Raw genomic sequence first — 8,291 nt, 5'->3', positions numbered from 1 at the left:
GTTTTATTGTTCATTACCACGTATCCATCCGTATGTACTGTTCAGTCATAAGGCATAATTTTTATTCACCCTCTGATCTTATCCCTGGCTGAGAGGACGTTGCAGTGAGCCAATGAGACATTACTAAAACAATGGACTCCGGTAATTTTTTCGGGGACCGCCCTTCTTCAAGGACGATGAAATACCTCTCTGCCTAACAGCTCATCCGACTTGAGGTCTACCACTGTGCAAAACTCGATTTCCTAGGAAAAGGAAACAAAAGCCGTGAATACCGGTGTTTTCTCGGACAACTGGGGGCCGACCCCCACCTTGCCGGTGATCCTTGGGAGTCCCATCTCTACTAAAACTTGGTCAGGGTGAGGTCAACCACTGTGCAAAATTCCGTGTCCGTGACAGAAAAACTATGGCATCCCCCCCCCCGCTCCCGGAGGCCGCACCCCCATCAGTCGCTGGGAAAGTCCCACTCTGCCTAAAACCTGGTTCGGTGAAGACCTACCACTGTGCAAAATTTCGTTTTCCTAGATGAAAATAAAATAAAAAAAACCAAGTCCGAGCATACCAGCATTGTCTTGGAATCCCAGGGGACTGCTCCCGGTGAAAGGCGATTTTTGGGATTCCTCTATCCCTAGAGCCAGATCTGGGTGGAGGTGGTTTACCGTTGTGCACATTTTTGTGTTCTTAAAATAGTCTCTATAGCCGTACATACCAGAGATTGTCGGGACCCAGGGCCCTACTTTTGGACGGGGTCCGTGGGAGTTCCACCCTGCCTAAAGTCTGACCCGGGTGGAGATCTACCACTCAGCAAAATTTCGTGTTTCTTACACCTCCTCCATAGGACTCGGACCCCATCTTTGGAAATGTACAGTAAATCAGTGAGTGAGTGACCGACTGAGTGACACAGTAAAGGAAAAACACTATATTTAGCTGCCTCTGTGGGTGCAATGAAAAAAGAATGGTAAGAGGGGAATCGGGAATTACTTACCTAGGAAGAAACAAGTGCAAGATAAAAGACGGGAGGAGAAAACCAGGAAGTCTGTAGCCTCACTCAACTTCACAGCGTACTGCCTGCCTTACTCTACCCCAATCCCTTTGCATTGTTATACCCTGAACCGTTCACCACTGCCCTGTCTTATGCTCACCCTGTCTAGGCTGATTATACCAATTCCTGCCCTGCCTTATCCATACTTAGCATATCCAAACTCGTCCCTGCCCTGTCATACCCCCATCCTACCATACCATAACCTCCCTTTCCTGTCTTACTCCTACTTTGCATAACCATACCCCTCCCTGCCCTGTCTTTCCGCTACCTTGTCTAAACAAAGCGATTCTCATGCCCGGTCTTACCCTTATCTTGCCTAGGCTAACCATGCCCCTTCCTGGCCTGTCTTTTCCCTACCCTGTCTAACCATATCTTTCCCATACCCGTCATTCTTCTATCCTGCCTCATCATATCCCTCGCTGCCCTGTCTTACTCCCCTACCTAAACACTGTACTCCATATATCACCTAACCATATTTCATGCGACGCCGTCTCAGTACTCCGGGCACCCACCCTGTCCTGTCTTACTCCGACCTTTCAAGCCCTGCTCCACCTCACCATGCTCCACCCTACTCGACCCTCCATATCACTGCTCCACCCTTCCGTATCCCACCCAGCCCTACCATGCCCCACTCTGCCTTGTCCTTCCTAGGCCCCACCCAGCTCTATATTATCTTGACTTACTCTGTCTTAAGAATCTCCCAACCCCCCCTACGACTTTCTTAGGTTTGGTGGTGACTGACTTTGCATTCCTTCACATTCACACACACACACACACACACACACACACACACACACACACACACACACAAGCAATTTTCTCTGATATATAGCGACAGTAAGCACATAACCACTGTATTAGCTTATCACCAAGTCGCCCTTAAATCACCACCTCTCACATCTGGAGAGATTTGTGTTAAAAACATGGTAAGAAATGCTAATGTACTCGTAGGAGATATATTATTTGTCGACGTCGTCATCATCATCATTATCATCACCATCGTCATTATCATCATCATCATCATCATCATATTGACTTCCTTTGGCTGTGTTGAGTTCCAGTGAGGTAAATAAAGTCGTTCATCGCAAGCTGCTTAGAATACGACGCCATGCCCTCTCGGTCAAGACATTAACCACGGCAACTTTAACATTTATTTCGTCGTGGGTATCTCCTATATGGGAGACGCTTCACAACAATATATTAAAAGTAAGTATTTCGCAGATAAGGGATAACCCTCCTTAAAATTATAGTGGGTTCGATCCATAAACAGGATAAATAGGCTAAAGCTGGAGAGTAACCATCAATGCCCACCTAAAAATGGTCAGATTGCCGAATGAAAGTTAGATAACCAGCCTAATTTCTTTGTGGCATTATAAGATCCAACCAGTCCATTGGTTAATGCCCTTGGCGGTGTGTTGCCTGGTGTGGTGTTGGAGCGTGATTCTGTGTGTTGCAGTGTGAGAGGATGGTAGGGTGTGTTGTGTTCAATAATGTGCGGTATTGTGCTGTGGCTTTACTAAGGTCATTGAAGTGTACGGGAGTGATACGCTTTGTGTCCGAAAATCGTTAGTGAGGGGCTGACGGACAGAGCCGCTGCTAGAAATGCTCTCACATCTGAGAAATTCTGCAACCTCTTAATGAATCGAATCCATCAGCTCACGGCACATGGCTAGGAAATTAAGGGGCATAAAATAACAACGGGAAATCACTGGAGTGCAAGGCAGGACTTGAATTTTGCTTCTTAAGCTGAATCAGTCATGGGTCAAGAATATCATTTTTTGTTTATACTTCTATCTATCTGTCTATCTATTGCCAGACGTCTCAATCCCGTTCGGGGTGGCCACAAACAAATAGCCTCCACGACGCCCTGTCCCCCGCCATTTCACTGCCCCGCTCCCAACTCACCCCCCCCCTCTCTCATTTATCTCTCCACCCCATCCCCCCATCTCATCCTTGGCCTCCCCCTCCCTCTTCCCTCCTCCACCTCACTTACATACACTCTCTTCGTCAGTCTTTCACCCTCCATCCTCTCCACATGGCCAAACCACCTCAGTGTATTCCTCCTAACGCTTCCTATCACATACACATCCACACCACAATGCTCCTTTATATCCTCATTTGTCAGCCTGTCTCTCCATGTGACTCCACAGGCTCCTCTTAAATAACTCATTTCCACTGTTCTCACTATTGACTTATGTCCTTCCAACAACGTCTAACCTTCACTTCCATACGTTAGAGTTGGTATCACAATACTGTCATGTAGTAACTTGTTCACATCCATGCTCACTTCCCTGCTTCTTATCACTGCTTTCAAGGAACCAGCAACCTTTCTTCCCTGCTGTACCCTTTCAAGCACCTCACCCTCCAAACTTCCAACCTTACTCATCACACTACCGAAGTACTTAAACGTACTCACATTTCCAATTCCTCACCATCCAACCTCGCTGTACATTCACTGACTTCACCTCTCTCAAAGACCATCACTTTACTCTTCCCTACATTCACCTTTAGATTCCGTTTCTTACACACTCTCCCAAACTCATCCACCAAGCCTTGCAGCTCTCCGTCATCTTCACTCAACAGCACAGTATCATCTGCAAACAACAGTACAGGGAGTTTCCAAACACTACCCTCTCTCACCAGGGCCACTCCAACATCAACTACCCTACCTCGTACCTCTTTTATTACCTCATCCATGTACAGATTGAATAACCATGGAGACATGACACATCCCTGTTTCAACCCAACTTTCAAAGAGAAAAATTCACTCAGTTCACCATCCACACACACTGCAGCCTTAGCACCGTCATACATACTCTTCATAGCATTCAACAACTTCCCATCTACTCCATATATTCTAAATACTTTCCACAATCTCTCGTGAGGCCACTCAGTCGCTCTCGTGAGGCCAGTCAGTCGCTCTCGTGAGGCCAGTCAGCTCAGACGTGCCTGAGACCTGTGGTAGTGTTGTGCTAGTGTGCTTTAGTGATCTGTGATAGTGGTTGTGTTAGTGTGTTGTAGTGATCAGCGATAGTGCTGTGCTAGTGATCCGTGAGAGTGTGTATTGTGGTGACCCGTAGTGACCCGTGATAGTGTGTGCTACCTTGTGTGAACTAGTGCGTAATGGCTTCCTCGGCAGAGAGCTGTGTCCCCACTGCAGGTACTGAAAAGGACTACCTTGAATTAAAGGAGGAACTTCTCGAACTGAAGCGGGAGGTACAAATTCTCAGGCAGGAGAAGGCACAGATGAGGGAATTGTTGGAGGAGATGTTGGAGGAGAAAGAGAAAAAGGCTGCAGGTTGGACACTAGTTAACAAGGGTGCAACGAAGTTCACTCTTAAAAAGCAAACGGAAATTAAGACAACTAATACATTCGACGCACTACGGGACGAATGTGAAGGGAAGGCAGAGAGGGAAGTAGAGGAGAAGGACGGTGAGAGAACTTCCAGTACAGGTAAGTATAAACAGAACAAGAAAGGTAAGAAAAATGTTGTTGTTGTTGGAGACTCCCAGGTGAGATATCTGAACAGGGCCATGTATACTCCACTCGCTAAACATGTGTGTCTTCCAGGGGCCAGGGTGGCTAATGTGGTAGAAAAATTTCAAATATCGTAAAGGAAAGTGGTGACAAACCCACTGTGTGCCTCAGTGTAGGAGGCAATGATATTAGTAGCCGTAAGAGTGAGGTACTGTGGAAAAGGTACAAGTTGATGTTAGAAAAGGTTAGGGAGAGGGGAGGAACCCCTGTAGTGCTTGGTGTTTTACCAAGGTGGCGGGTTGGAAGGGAATGGTTGAGCAGGGCAATAGGGTTTAATTGCCGCCTTGAAAGGTATTGCAAAGATAATGCAATACCTTTCATAGACAGCTGGGACCGGTTTTATGGACGGAGTGCCTTGTATAGTTGGGATGGGACTCATCTTAGCAGGCAGGGAGTTACTGTTTTAGCTGGAATGATAGATAGGGAGTTGGAGGGATTTTTTCGAGATTGAGAAGTAGGTGTACAGGAAGATGCAGCAACTACACTCAGAAATCATTATTACCATGTTTGGATAGATGCATCGATACTTGCAAAATTAAGAACAAAAGTTCAACCAATAGTGTAGATACATCCACTCAGGCACCTCAAATTGAGCAGGCGATGATAGATGATAGAACAAGCGATGATAGAAGGGCGATATGCGATAGTACAAAAAATTGTTATATTAGTAAAGTAAAGAGTTTCCCAGTTAGTAATAAAATAAATAACAGCAAATGCCAAGGTAGAGGCATAACTACTAGTAATAATCTGAAAGTGTACTACACAAACAGCCGGAGTTTACGTAATAAAATGGATGAACTGAGGGCTTTAATTTGTACAGAGAAAATAGACATTGCCGTTATTAGTGAAACTTGGATGAATACAGACACTCGAGAATTTTTAGCAGAATATCAGATAAAAGGCTATAATATTTTTGTGTCAAACCGTCAGGGAAGAAAGGGGGGAGGGGTAGCTATTTATGTAAAGGATTCATTAATCTGTTATAATAAAGAAGACATTAAAGTAAATAGGGACACAGAAAGTGTCTGGGTTGAAATTAGTAACAATAGGGAGAAATTAGTCTTAGGAGCAATTTACAGATCTCCAAAATTAAGTAGAGCTGATAGTAAATACCTCTGGGAGGAAATGAGGAAAGCATCACAGTCCAGCTTAGTAATAATTGTAGGGGACCTTAATCTGCCAAGGATAGATTGGAGAAATCAGACAGGAGATGCAGAGTCAGAGGAATTTCTAGAGGTAGTACAGGATAATTTCCTTTATCAGTATATAAGGGAGCCCACCAGAGGTAATAATATACTAGATTTGGTTTTAGCTAATAAAGAAAATATCATTAGCGATATAGAGGTTGGTGGACGACTTGGTAATAGCGATCATGAAGAAATTAAGTTCAAATTTATTTGGGATGTCTGTTCCACTGAAAATACCTCCACCGTTCCTAATTTTCGTCTAGGAGATTTCGATGGCTTAAGAGCTTATTTTCGAACGGTATTCCACAGGGAGATTAGCTATTGGAGGGAATGCCAGGTCAGTGTGGAATCCCAGGTCATAGGTCAGGCGCAGGAAACACCTGGGGATGTCCGTCAGGTGTCTGTGAGGGAGGAGGTGGTAGATAGGAATGTAGTCCAGGTGACGGAAATTAACTCAGCTACAGTACCAAGCAGACGTTCAACCAGTGAGAAGTATAACGAGTTAATAAATATAATACACGGAGGCCAAGATAGATATATTCCTTCAAAACCGTTTAGAACTAACAATTCAGAACCAAGATGGTTAAACAACAGATTAAAATCTCTCATAGGCCAAAGGAAAGGAATATATAGAAAAATAAAACGTGGAGAGGAACACTTACGTAACCGGTACACAATTTTAAATAGAGAAGTAAAGAGGGAGATAAGAAAAGCAAAGAGAAGTTACGAAATTAAGGTTGCCAGTGAATCAAAAGAAAACCCCAAGGGTTTTTATCAAATGTACCGAACGAAAAATAAAGACAGGATAGGACCACTCAGAACAGAATCAGGTGACATTACCAGTGAAGATAAAGAAATGTGCTCCATCCTAAATAATTATTTCATATCAGTATTCACCAAGGAAAATCTAAGCCTGGTCCCTCAAGCAGCAAATATTTACCATGAGAATACGGAAAATATTTTTAGTAAAATAACCATTAGTAAGGAGGACGTATTGAAAGAAATTAATAAGTTAAAACCTCAAAAATCGCCAGGTCCGGACGATATATATGCAAAAATTATAAAAGAAACCAAAGAAGAATTATGTCAGCCACTTTTAACGTTATTTAATGACTCTTTAAGTTCAGGAGAAGTTCCAGAGGCGTGGAAAACCGCAAACGTAGTGCCCATCTTTAAAAAGGGTGATAAATCAGCTGCGTCGAATTATCGTCCGATAAGTCTAACGTCAATAGTAGGAAAAATGTTAGAGTCAATTTTGGCAAATAAGATTAGAGAACACTTAGAAAGATTTAATCTTATAAACGAAAGTCAGCACGGATTCAGGCAAGGACGATCCTGCCTCACAAATTTGTTGTCATTCTACTCGGAGGTCTATGAGGCAGTAGATAGCGATAAAGCTTACGATGTTATTTATCTGGACTTTAGTAAAGCTTTTGATAGGGTCCCACACGAAAGGTTAGTTAGAAAGGTTCGAGCACACGGTATAGACGGCGATACCTTAAAATGGATAGAATCCTGGCTGAAAGGACGAAAGCAGAGAGTATTAATAAATGGAACTAAGTCGGACTGGGGATTAGTAACTAGCGGTGTACCACAGGGTTCTGTACTCGGTCCCTTATTATTTATCATATATATAAATGATCTAGACTTAGGAGTCAATAGCAGCATCAGCAAATTTGCCGACGATACAAAAATAGGGCGTATCATTAACTCGACTGACGATTGCCATAACTTACAGAAAGACCTCGATACATTGTCCAAATGGTCTAAAACTTGGCAAATGGAATTTAACGTTGAAAAATGTAAAGTACTTAACGTAGGCAAGACCATTGGAGATACTAAATACAGCTTAGATAACAAAGAAATTAGCAAATCGGAATGCGAGAGAGATCTAGGAGTTATGATTAGTAACGACCTTAAACCTAGGCAACAGTGTATTAATGCGAGAAATAAAGCAAATAGGGTCCTAGGATTTATTTCGAGAAGCGTGAGCAATAGATCATCTAAAGTAATACTAAAACTTTATCTAGCATTAGTAAGGCCACATTTAGACTACGCAGTACAATTCTGGTGTCCTTACTATAGAATGGATATTAATTCGTTAGAAAATGTACAGAGAAGAATGACTAAAATGATACATGACGTCCGGAACCTGTCATATGAAGACAGACTGAAAAGACTAAGTCTGCATTCGCTAGAGAGGCGTAGAGTAAGGGGAGACTTAATTGAGGTGTTTAAGTGGATGAATGGTATAAATAAGGGAGATATTAGCAAGGTACTTAAAGTGAGCATACAGGATAGAACTAGAAATAATGGTTTCAAACTAGAAAAATTCCGTTTCAGTAAGGAAATCGGTAGAAATTGGTTTGGTAATAGAGTAGTAGACGAATGGAATAAGCTACCTAGTAAAGTAGTTGCTGCCTCTTCCATTGAGAGTTTCAAGCATAGGCTAGATAAGCATATGACAAATAAGGGGTGGATATAGAATAAAGAAAATCTTATAACCAATACTAATTCAAAAAATTTT

The sequence above is a fragment of the Coenobita brevimanus genome, chromosome 13 (assembly GCF_032717465.1).
Source record: "Coenobita brevimanus isolate Jiangsu-jjx chromosome 13, ASM3271746v2, whole genome shotgun sequence".
Classification (NCBI taxonomy): domain Eukaryota; kingdom Metazoa; phylum Arthropoda; class Malacostraca; order Decapoda; family Coenobitidae; genus Coenobita; species Coenobita brevimanus.
This window is presented reverse-complemented; position numbering follows the sequence as displayed.